The 12473-nt window shown below is 56.4% G+C and overlaps 1 pseudogene; it reads left to right on the top strand.

The window, feature by feature from the left end:
• The first annotated feature begins 8992 nt into the window (after window positions 1-8992).
• On the top strand, window positions 8993-9088 carry LOC115838494 (annotated as a pseudogene).
• The last annotated feature ends 3385 nt before the right edge of the window (window positions 9089-12473 follow it).

The raw sequence follows: 12473 nt of genomic DNA, 5'->3' as shown, positions 1-12473 counted from the left end.
TCAAATACAAACTTGTGCTCGCATGTTCACAGCGGCGCAATTCGCAGGTGCCAAAGGGTAGAAACAACTCAAATGTCCATCAAGGAAGAAAGGATCAATAAAATATGGTCAGCGCAGGCAGTGGACTATCACGCCGCTAGACAGAGGAGCGAAGGCTGACTCATGTCACCACACGGAAGATGCCAGAAAACATTTGCTCGATGAAAGAATCCAGATGCAAAAGGTACATATTGTATGATTCCACTGATACACAATGTCCAGGACAGGCAGACCCACAGAGACAGACAGCACATGGGTGGGTGCCGGGGATGCAGACTGACCACTAATGGGTACGGGATTTCCTTTGGGGTGATGGGAATGTTCTGGAACTACATAAAGCTGGTTGTATAAGGCCGTTCTTGCATTGCTATAAACAACCACCTGAGACTGGGTGATTTATACAGAAAAGAGGTTTCACTGGCTCACAGTTCTGTGGGCTAAACAGGAAGCATGGCTGGGGAGGCCTCAGGAAACTTACAGTCATGGCGGAAGGTGAAGAGGAACCAGGCACATCTCACATAGCTGGAGCAGGAGGGAGAGAGGGAGGAGCCATAGGAGCGACACACTTTTAAACAACCAGGTCTCGTGAGAACTCACTATCACGAGAACAGCAAGGAGGAAATCGGCCTCCATGATCCAATCACCTCCTCCAGGCCCCTCCTCCAACCCTAGGGGTTACAGTTCAACGTGAGATTTGAGTGGGGACACAAATGCAAACCGTACCAGTGGTGGCTGCACGATACTGCATATGTGCTAAAAGCCGCTGAATTGTTCACTGTAAAATGGTTGATTTTATATTATGGGAATTTCACCTGGATAAAATAAAATTTTAAAAATCAAGTTAAAACAACAACAATGGCTGGGCACGGTGGCTCACACCTGTAATCCCAGCACTTTGGGAGGCTGAGGCAGATGTGTCACTTGAGCTCAGGAGCTTGAGACCAGCCTGGGCAACATGGCAAAATCCTGTCTCTACAAAAAAAAAACTACAAAAATTAGGTGGGTGTGGTGGCGCACCTGTGGTCCCAGCTACTGGGGAGGCTGAAGTGGGAGGGACACTGAGGCTGGAAGGTTGAGGCTGCAGTGAGCTGGGATCGTGCCACTGCACTCCAGTCTGGATGACAAAGCAAGACCCTGTCTTAAAAATAGCAATAATAATAATAATAATGATAATAATAATAATAATAATAATGGCAGCAAGCACTCCGGAGACGCTCCCTCTGAGCTGAAGAGGGTTCTGAGGGCTTTGGCCCAGTGAACTGTTGCAGGACCCTATGAGGTGGGAACTTCTCTGTTGCCTTTTCCCAGCTGAAGGAACCGAAGCTCAGACACGGTGAGTGACTTACCCAAGGTCACCCAGCCACTAAGAGGCCGAGGGGACAAGAGAACTGAGTGTAAGGAGGAAATCAGGAAGAGACTGACAAGAAGTGAGCAGGTGACAGTGTGCAGCTGTCCTCATGATGGGCCCAGCCTTGAAGGCAGCGTTCTGGCTCCCGGAGCTGGCAGCAGGAAGACGCTGCTGGAGGGAGCCAGAGGTGGGGTGGGCAGGAGGGTCACCTGAGCCCTGAGCCCTCAGCAGGCTCCTTGGAGAGTGACCTGGACCTTAACGTTGACCCTGGCACCCCGCCTGCAGTTCCCCATGACCCCCCACGCCCCCACCCTGCGCCTGCTCCTGAGGAAACGGACCGACCTCCTTTAAAGGAGGGCTTCCTGAGCCTGGGAGCACAACTTCCGAGCCTGTCTGAAAACACCAAATGTCAAAGAAACCGAAGCTGTGTTCCACAGAAGCCGCTGCCGATTGAAAGCGATTGATGCACAGGTTTTTCTTTGGAACTGGTTTTCTGTTCAGGTATTTTTTGGATTAGCATCATCAACATCAGAACTCAACGGGAGAAATCCTCCTGGCACTCTCAGACCCCCAGGATCCCCCCGCAGCGCCCCACCCCTCGGGGGTCTAAGGACGGGGCCACGGGAGGTGCTCCCCACGCCTTAGCTAGACGCAGGGTCCTCCTGCAGGCTCCCGCAAGCCCACAGGGGCCAGGCGTTTCCCACACCTTCCCACCCCACCCATCCACCTTTCGTCCAAGCAGGAGTGCAGCCTGCTTGGGCTCAGCATCCCCTCTTCTGAGAAGCAGCCCGGCCCCATCCTGAGCGCCCCTGGTCCCACAATCCCTCCTCACGCGTATGGGGCTGGCCGTTGATGCCGCCTGGGCTGGGGGTGCACCTGCAGCACGAACACGTGACTGAGCATCTTCTTGTCCTGGGCCCTCTCAGCGTTGGACCCCAGGAAGCCCCTCCAGGGGGCTTCAGTCACCCACCCACCTACAAAGCCCCTCATCTGCAGCGGCGGCTTCGTTCCCGGGACGCACCCCAGGCTCTGCTCAGGCATGGCCCCCAGACCCTCAGGAGCCCCCAAAACATGATGACCTCCAGCCACGTGCCAGCTGCCAGGAGGGGGCTTCAAGACCCCAGATGAGCACCCGGCTGGCCATGCCCCAGGGACAGAGGACTCAGTGTGACAGAATCCGGCCTGGGCCACAGCCACCCATGCAGCCCAGCCCAGTTCAGCCCGAGTTGGACAAGAAAAGTCCCACCAGGGGCTGCGGCAGATGGGGCGGGCTCCAGACCCCTGCCTGGCCCACCATCTGTCCTGCCAGTCGGTCCGTCTACCCAGGCAGCCCCTCCTCCCGGCCCACCATCTGCCTGGCCCTGCTAGGCCCTCCTCCTGGCTCCTCCAGGGCCCTTGGGAGGGGACAGAGCTGAAGCCAGGGCCCAGACCTCCGCTGCCTTGGGTCCGCCCCATCTGGCACCTCCAGGAGAAGGGGGCAGCAAGAGCTTGGCCAGGGCAGGGGCACTCCAGGGCAGCCGAAGGCCCTCGCCAGCTGTCTCACGATGAGACGAGCAGAGGGAGGAGGAAGGGAGGAAGGGAGAGGCTCCAGGAGGACAAGGGCCCCTCCCCTCGTCCTCCCCTCTTCCTCCCCTGCCCACGTGGCCTGGGCGGGAGGGGCACGTGGATGGGAACATCCCAGCTGGTCCAGGCCTCTGCTCCCCCCAGCTCCTCCTCCCTGGCGGGCAGCTCTTCTGGGCTCCTGAGGTGCTACGCAGCCCCTTCCCTGGCCCTGGGACCCCCAGTGCCTGAGATGAAAGAGGAATTGCTTCCATGGAGGGTCCCAGTGCAGGCTGGGGGCGGGGGCGCTGGCCCTCAGGACACCAGGCCCCCGAGACATAGGGACACCAGAAACCCCGGCTCTGCCTCCAAGGTCCAGCAGCCCCAAAGCCCCTGCTCAGAAGCCAGCAATGGGAGGGCAGGGCCTGCCTGTGGGACCCACCATGGGCGCAGCAATCACCAGGCCCTGGGCAGACAGCAGCGCAGCCTGTGAGTCCAGGGCTGGGGCAAGTCGGCAAGTGCACCCCCAGAGGTGGAATAACAGGAGCTCCTGTGGAGGACGCAGGCGCCCCGCCCCCCCCCACTCCACTGCGAGGCCTGAGGATGCACACGGGCAGCTCTCCCTGGCTTATGAAACGCCCCCACCCTGCTGCCCCTCTGGGTCCTCCTCACCCTGTGGCCTGCAGGGTCAGGAGCGTGACTTTGGTGTCAGGAGAGAGGCTGGCTCCTCCCTGTGGCAGTTGTTGGGGGAGGAGTGGGGTTCATTATAAATTACACTCCCCTCGAACCCGGCTGTTAGGCGAGGGCAGGGCTGGGGTTCACCCTGCTCTCTGCAGGGGAGGGTCAGCCCCTAGGTGTGCCTGGGTAGGTCTCCACGGCAGGCCAAGAGGGCAGGCCCTGGGCATGTCCACCCCCTCTCCCTGGTCCCACAGTCCTCCTACTTGCCACCTGCCCTGAACAGCCCCCAGGAGAGCGCCCGCAGGGAGGATGCTGAGGGGCTGGAGGGCAGGAGCCCCGCTGAGGCTGTGACCCCAGCTGTGCTCCCCGTTCCCTCTTAGGACCAGCCAAGACCCAAGGACAGGCGGCCAGTCAGGGCCCGGTGTTCACCCCTCCTCCCCCACCCCCATCACGGCCCTCCCGCGGGACCCCCAGGAAGAGCAGCTTCCACCGACCGAGGTCGGGGGGATGCCCTCCCGCTGACACTCACTCTCCACGGATCCTGGAGCCCATGAGTGCCCTCCCCACCTCCACTGCACTGGGCCCCCCGCAGGCCCTGGTCGGGGTGGCCACGGATAACCACACAAACATGCATTTTCCTTGTAGGAGCAGGCAGGTGACAACCAGTGTCCTACTTTCCTGCATTAAAACACCCAAATCAACAGGGCGGAGAAGGCCCGGAGGAGGGGACCTGAAGGAGCCAGCCGGGCGCTCAGCCTGCTTCGCTGGGATGCTTGTCAAGGTCGGGACGGCACCACCAAACTCACCTCTGTGCGCCCTGCGGGGCCCAGGAGACTCGGTCCTCCCTGGGCTCCCCCAGGCCTGGGGTGGATGTTGGAATAAAGTGGGGACAACACGATGAGACCCCAGCCCTGGAGGTGCCCTCGGCAGAAGCCCGAGAGCAAAGCTGGGAGATTCGTGGCTGGACAGCACCACCTGGTGGACACACTGGAGATTACCAAAGCCAAACAGTTCCTTCTTGTTTCTGGGATTTTCTTAATTGGGTCTTAGCTGGGGCTTCCTTTCCCTTTCCCCAGCAGCAGGGGCTTTGTGAACTGTCAGAAACACCTGCCAGGCCTGGGCAACATGGCGAGACCTCATCTCTAAAAAAAAAAAAAAAAAAAAGCACAAAAATTAGTGAGGCATGGTGGTCCCAGATACTCAGGACACTGAGATGGGAGGATCGCTTGAACCTGGGAGGTCGAGGCTGCAGTGGGTCGTGATCATGCCACCGCACTCCAGTCAGGGTGACAGAGAGAGACCCTGTCTCTAAAGAAAGAAAAGGCCAGGTGCGGTAGCTCACACCCGTAATCCTAACACTTTGAGAGGCCGAGGCAGGCAGATTACCTGAGGTCAGGAGTTTGAGACCAGCCTGACCAACATGGAGAAACCCCATCTGTACTAAAAAATACAAAAATTAGCCAGGCGTGGTGGCACATGCCTGTAATCACAGGTATTCGGGAGGCTGAGGCAGGAGAATCACTTGAACCCAGGAGGCAGAAGTTGCAGTGAGCCGAGATCACACCATTGCACTCAAGCCTGGGCAACAAGAGTGAAACTCTGTCTCAAAAAAAAAAAAAAAAAAAAAAAAAAGAAAGAAAGAAAGAGAAGAAGCCCTTGTCTTCTAATAAGATGTTGTTGGTTTTCAGAGAGCCCAATCCAGGCACTTCAAACAAGGCAGGAAAATCAATGGCCCTGAAGAAAGAGTTTCTCTTCAACAAGCCCCTACCTCCCTGACACTGGCATTCTGGCATTCACCCACCAGCCCCTCCATCCCTGACACTGGCACCCTGGCACTCACCCACCAGCCCCTCCGTCCCTGACACTGGCACCCTGGCACTCACCCACCAGCCCCTCCATCCCTGACACTGGCACCCTGGCACTCACCCACCAGCCCCTCCGTCCCTGACACTGGCACCCTGGCATTCACTCACAAGCCCCTCCATCTCTGACACTGGCACCCTGGCATTCACCCACCAGCCCCTCCGTCCCTCACACTGGCACCCTGGCATTCACCCACCAGCCCATCCGTCCCTGACACTGGCACCCTGGCATTCACCCACCAGCCCTTCCCCTCCCTGACACTGGCACCCTGGCATTCACCCACTGTCCAGGGCAACTAACCTTTCCTCCCACCACTGATGGGATGGCACCCTGGCCTACCACTTTTGAGGGGAAAAAATTAGAAATCCCTGGCCAAAGAGGGGACAAATTGAGCCTAAAATCAAGCCTTGGTATCTCGCCTTTTAAATCTACTTATACCTTTTGTGTATTGGTTGTGTGATTTTTTGTGTATTCATTGTGTATAATTGCTGAATACACAATGAATACACAAAAGCTATAAATAGATTGAAAGAGAGAAACCAAACCAAAACCCATCGGTAATCCACTGGAAAAACAAGCCTCCAACTCTCTATTCGGAACGTTGTCAACTAAAAGAAAAGAATTAAGAATTTCCCTTTTAAACTATATTTCAGGATAACTCAATAACTCTAGTGGACAACAGCAAGGTTTTTTGGTTTTTGTTTGGTTGCTTTGTTTTTTTTGAGACAGAGTCTTGCTCTATTGCCCAGGCTGGAGTGCAATGGCACAACCTCGGCTCACTGCAGCCTCTGCCTCCTGGGTTCAAGTGATTCCCCCGCCTCAGACTCCTGCGTAACTGAGATTACAGGCGCCCGCAACCAGGCCCTGCTAATTTTTTGTATTTTTAGTAGAGATGGGGTTTCACCATGTTGGCCAGGCTGGTCTCAAACTCCTGACCTCAGGTGATCCACCCACCTCGGCCTCTCAAAGTGCTGGGATTACAGGTGTGAGCCACCACACCCAGCCTGTTTGGTTGTTTTATTTAAGAGACAGGGTCTCGCTCCATCACCCAGGCTGAAGTGCGGTGGTGTAATCACAGCTCACTGCAGCCTTAACCTCTTGGCCTCAAAGGATCCTTCTGCCTCAGCCCCTGAGTAGCTGAGACTACAGGCGCGCACCACCACACCTGGCTAATGTTTTATTTTTTTTGTAGAGATGGGGTCTTGCCATGTTGCCCAGGCTGGATTCAAGCTCCTGGCCTCTCTCACCTTGGCCCACAAAAGCTCTGGGATTACAAGCGTGAGCCACCGTGCCCAGTCTTTTTTTGTTGTTGTTGTTTTTAACAGAAGAATTTCAGCTACTCATTGTGAAGAGATGAGATCATGAGAGAAACCGCGATTTTGCCACCTCTCATGACATAATTATTTCTCGCAAGCATTATGGATGAGATCAGTAATGACAAAACGAGGGCATCACAGGGTGAGTTCGGGCTATGGCCACCTGGACCCACTGGGCACACTTAGCATCACAGCTGCTTCCATGTGGCTCTAACAGCTCTGCCCACAAAGGCTTCTGGCAAAGAAAGATGAGCCTGAATCTAAGGGCGTTTCTGCAGCACAGCTTCCATTTGCAGGAGACACGGGGCAAGGCAATACCACAGAGAGGCAAACAGCTGCACGACAGGCGACACATTTGCAGGACAGCTGATCTGGTTTCTGCAACAAATCACAAGTGGCGGGAGGAGCAATGGGGGTCGGGGGGCGGCGCCTGATCTAGAGTTAAGAGAGGTTCAAGAGGCGCCACCACAAAACTTAAACTGTGGGCCTTGTTAGGAACCTGTGTGTTCCATCTGATGGATGTAAGCAAACAATCGGGGGAATGTGATTCCGGATGGGGCCTGAGCGGGTGCCAAGGAATGACTGTTAATTTGAACCTTGCCCTAAGGGAGCCGCAAGTGTGTTCCAGAGTTTCCCGTACTTGGCGCCTTGCATCCTGAAGTTCATAGGAACAAAATTTCAGAATGTTTGCTACAGGACGGAAAATGCTTCGGCCACAGGGGAAAAGCAAACAGACAACAGCAATGCGTGAAACAAGTGTGGCGATTATCGATAAAGCATCTGTGGTGATCACTGATCACGTGTGTGAGTATATTTGAAAACTTACATTAAAAAATTTTGAGGCCAGGCACGGTGGCTCACGCCTGTAATCCCAGCACTTTGGGAGGCCGAGGCGAGTAGATCACCTGAGGTCAGGAGTTCAAGATCAGCCTGGCCAATATGTTAAAACCACAACTCTACTAAAAATAAAAATAAATGCAAAATAAGCTGGATGTGGTGGTAGGCGCCTATAATCCCAGCTACTCAGGAGGCTGAAGCAGAAGAATTGCTTGAACCCGGAAGGCGGAGGTTGCAGTGAGTCAAGACCGCACCGTTGCACTCCAGCCTGGGCAACAAGAGTGAAACTCCGACTCAAAAAAAATTTTTTTTTTTTTGAAAACAGACTAGGCATGGTGGCTCATGCCTGTAATCCCAGCACTTTGGGATATCAAGGCAGGAGGATTGCTTGAGGCCAGGAGTTCGAGACCAGCCTGGGCAACATGGTGAGACCCTCGTCTCTAAAAAAAAAAAAAAAAATTGCCTCCCAAGACACGTGCCTGTAGTCCCAGCTACTTGGGAGGCCTAGAAGAGAGGATTGTTTGAGGCTGGGAAGTTGAGGCTGCAGTGAGCTATGATCAAGCCACTGCACTCCAGCCTGGGTGACAGAGCAAGACTCCGTCTCAAAAAATAAATAAACAAAAATAAAGAAAGACATAGGCTTTCTCCTACAGACATGATCAGGCATCATGGAAATCTTATTGCAGAAGGTGCTCGCCCTTCACCCCTGAGCCTCACCTCTCTGTTTCAGGGGATCTGAGTTTGGGGAAGGAAAGTCTATGGGGGTCATCAGTTCTCCCTTCTGGCTCCTGCGCCCACAGCCCTGGGCCCCTCACACTGGGGCCGGGTGCCTGAGCAGAGTCCCTGTCCAGCCCCCACCAAGCTCCAGCATCCTGGACACCTCACGCCATCCCTCCTGGACTTTGTGCTGGGGATGAGGTCAATTTGAGAGCTCCCCTGAGGTCTGGTCGCTCCTGCACACCCTCCACAGTGGGCAGAATGGTGCCCCACAAAAGGCCCATATCCTAATCCCAGGAGTGTGAATGGGCTACTTTTCATGGCAAAAGGGACATTGCCAGTGTGACCGAGGGTCCTGCGATGGGACACTCCCCAGGATCATGCAGGTGAACTCAGTGGCATTACAAGGGCCCCTGTGAGAGAGAGGCGGGGCTCAGAGCAGACATGGTGCAAAAGCAGAGGGTGTGGTAACACCCCAGCCTGCGACTGAAGCCCAGAACACTGTGGCCTTCAGAAGCCGGGAAAGGCCAGGAGATGCATCTTCCCCCAGCCTCCAGAAGGAGCCAGCCCTGCTGACACCGTGGCTTTAGCCCAGTGCAGCCCCATGGGACTTCTGACCCCCAGAACTCTAAAATAATAAGTTGGCATTGTTTTGATCCTTTTGCGGCTGATATGTGTGATGAGGGGGTTTTCACACTCTTGCATGGGACGTGAAACATCTTTAGAACAGTGGCACATTACCTGTCTTACATGAGGGAAAAAAGAGGAAAAAATAAATACATTTGCATTGTTTTAAACCACTAAGTTTGTGGTCACGTTTAACAGCAGAAACAGCAAACAGATGTGCCCTCCGAGGCTCCCCTACGTGCCTGCGAAGCTCAGGGATGCTAGGGAGGGTCACCTTGGCCATCTGGGGGCAGGTGGTACATCAGGACCCTCCCTCCCTCATCACCGCCCTTCCTCCCCTATCGCCATCCTCAATGGCACAGGAGCCAACCCACAGTGAAGCAGCCTGACAGGCAGACTGTGCTAATTCCCTGTTCCTCCAGCCTCAGAATGCAGCCAGCCCCTGCACGGCAGCCTCAAGGGGACAGCACCCCCGTGCTCTCTCCTCTCTTCTTTCCCCTGGCCCTGGCCCTGCCTCTCTGCTCCCTGCCCCCGAACCCCACTGCCTTGGGCCTCCCGTGAGCTCCCAGGACAGGTCAGCAAATTGCTATGTGTGCATATTTTCTAGGGAGAGTCCACAACCATGGTCAGAGTCCCTCGAGTCCAAAAACAGACAGAGCCACGGCCTCGAGCGGCTCCTGGGGCCCGGGGTTCTGAGCTGGAATTGGATTCCCTGAGCCAGCTCTTAGTCCACGGTGACAGGCATCTGCTGATGTAGCCTCCTCTTATCTTCCCCAGAAACCAGATTAGACACGGCCAGCGAAAAGAATATTCTCAGCTGGCGAAATGCTTTCACCGGCCACCAAAGGCCCCCTGTCCCTCCAGCCCAGGGCACGGCTCTCCCTCATCCAAATGGGCTCCGGGCCCTGTGTCCCACATCCCTGGCGTGAGCCTAGGCCCTGCGCTGCGTTCATCGTCTGGGAGTGTTGTGGGGTGTGGGTTTCCCTCCACATCCAGACCCTTGAGTCCTCAGGAGCAAGGACTGGCCTCTCTGGTTTCCCTTCACACAGCAGGTGCTGAATCAATGCCTGGGAACCGAGGCGTCCTGTGAGGCGACAGAGGCTGAGCTGGAGAAAGCTCACCGGAGAACTGCACAGATTCAGGCGTTATCGCCGCCAAGGCCCAGCAAAGGAAGCGAGGCTGCCGTGGACACAACTCATGGCTCAAACTGGGGCGGCCCGAATGTTCCTTCGTGGGGCCCCGGGGCTGGTGGAGGGGGGTCTATGCTCGTCCCCCTGATCTTTTGGCACGTCCTGGCTCGCCCGGACTCAGCCCCACCCTCCAACGCACCAGGTGTCACCGGGCACCTGCTCAGTGGAGCCTGTTTCTGTCCAGAGACTGAAGGTGGTGATGATGAGGCCAACACCGCTGGCCATGGGACCAATATCAAAGTGGTTTCCTACCCAAGGACTGCACCAGAGGGACACCCCTCTCCACCACACACACACACAGACACACACACACACACACATATACACACACACACACATACACACATACACATACACACACACATACACACACACATACACACACATACACACACATACACACATACACACACACATACACACACATATACACACACATACACATACACACACATACACATACACACATACACACACATACACACATACATACACACACACACGTACACAAACACACACACACACACGAGATCCTGTCCCCTGATGGGGGAGGTAGGGGGAGCAGGCCCTGCAGTGACCTGTTGGCCATCTCTTATCCACCTGACGTGGCCAAAGGTAGCCACATTATCTCCTATAGCATGTCTTCTCCTCCGTATCAGGACACAGTAGACACCCAGGTGCCTATAAGATAGACGTTTTTGGAGATAGCAGGCCCTTTGCGGGCTCTCCGGAAAGACTCTGTGATAACAGCCCTGGTGAACGGAGAAGCCTTTAGCCACATGGTGTCAGGGGCCCCACCGCACCTCTGGCCTTTGGGCAAAGTCAGCACCAGCCACTCCCACCCCACCCACCACCTTCGTGCATTCTGCAGCCGCCACTCCCTGCCCACCAGGGCAACCAGACACTGGCCGGAGCCAGGGCAGGGGCGGGCACTCTTCGTTTCCACAGGAAACCCCGGACACTGTCCCCGCAGCCTGGCCCCCAGACAGCTGCTCCGACTCTCCCCCTGCCCATGGGAGCTCAGCCTCTGGGGCAAGAGGGGGTTTACACCAACACACCTAGGAAAAACCTTGGGGAAAATTCCAGGCCTGAGTCCTGAGTGTCCCCAGAGTCCATGGCTGGTGGCAGAGGGCCAAGAAGATAGTAACAACGAGGATTTATACCCCAGCAATGAGGGAACAGCGACAAGGCAGCTTCTCTGCAGGTCCACACAGGAAAAGAAACCCACAGCGCAGCTCCGTGCAGCAGGGGCTCTGAGTGACACTCGCAAGGTGGTGGCACCAGGCAGGGGACCCCCCCCTGGAGGGCATGGCTCAGCAGAAGCCGGGAGAGGGTGGGTCCTGGGATCCCAGCCCAAAGCAGGCAGTCAGGAACTGAGTAACCGCGGGTACCCTAGGGGTACAGGGCAGAGGGAGGACAGTGTCTCCGAGGCCCCCTTGCCATCCCTCAAAGCCAAGTCCAGCAAAGATGGTTTTCTGGCTCCAACTAGCAGGCACTGACCCCCCCCCCGTCCCATATCCCCAACTCGTGACCCAGCCACCTTTCCTGGGGGCTGAGTGGCTCTGAACAGGGGTGGAGCCATGGGGCAGTCTGGGGCTGACACCCGGGAGGCGGTGGGGGAGGTGCCCACTCAGGCCCTCGCTGCCCAGGGAAAACGCTGCTGCATGCAAAGCACGCTGACGCCAGAGCCTGCAGCAGAGGACGGGGAAATTGTTTATGTCTCGACCTCCTTCTTACCATGGGCCTCCTGGGTGAGCAGGACCGACCTGGACCTGAGATGCCTCAGAGGGAAGCTTCTTGGGCAGGAGGACAGCACAGGCCATGGAGTCCCAGGGGGAGGGGGAGGGCTGTCCCACTGGGCCCCGGTGGGTCCTCTGCAGCAGGACAGTCTAGCCTGCCCCTGGCCATGCTGAGCCACATGGCTCTCCTCTCTGAGACCCTGTGGTGACAGCCAAGGGCACAGGGGTGGCGGGGCAGAGGCACTGTTGAAAAACCTGCCCTTGGCATCTCCTGGACCCACCCTCATCTTCCCCGAGGCTGTCCGAGTGCTCTCCCGGGTGGTCTGTCCTCAGTGGGAACGCGGCAAGGCTCCTCCTTGTGCCTGGCACAGCCCTACGTGCTGGGGGAGGGGACACTAATGATCACCCCCAGCTCACAGGCACAGGAGGGAGGCCTGGGGCAGGGGTAACCCAGGGTCGTGGCTGAGCCACTGAGAAAAGCTCAGACCCCCAACCCCCTCTGCTCTTCCTCCTCCAGGTTCCTAACCACGGCCCGACCTCCCTGGTCCAGTGAACGTCCCACTCTGCATTGCGTGCTCCC

The sequence above is a fragment of the Nomascus leucogenys genome, chromosome 14 (assembly GCF_006542625.1).
Source record: "Nomascus leucogenys isolate Asia chromosome 14, Asia_NLE_v1, whole genome shotgun sequence".
In the NCBI taxonomy this organism is placed as follows: Eukaryota; Metazoa; Chordata; class Mammalia; order Primates; family Hylobatidae; genus Nomascus; species Nomascus leucogenys.
The sequence above is the reverse complement of the archived record's forward strand: the minus strand, read 5'-3'. Positions and strand labels throughout refer to the sequence as shown.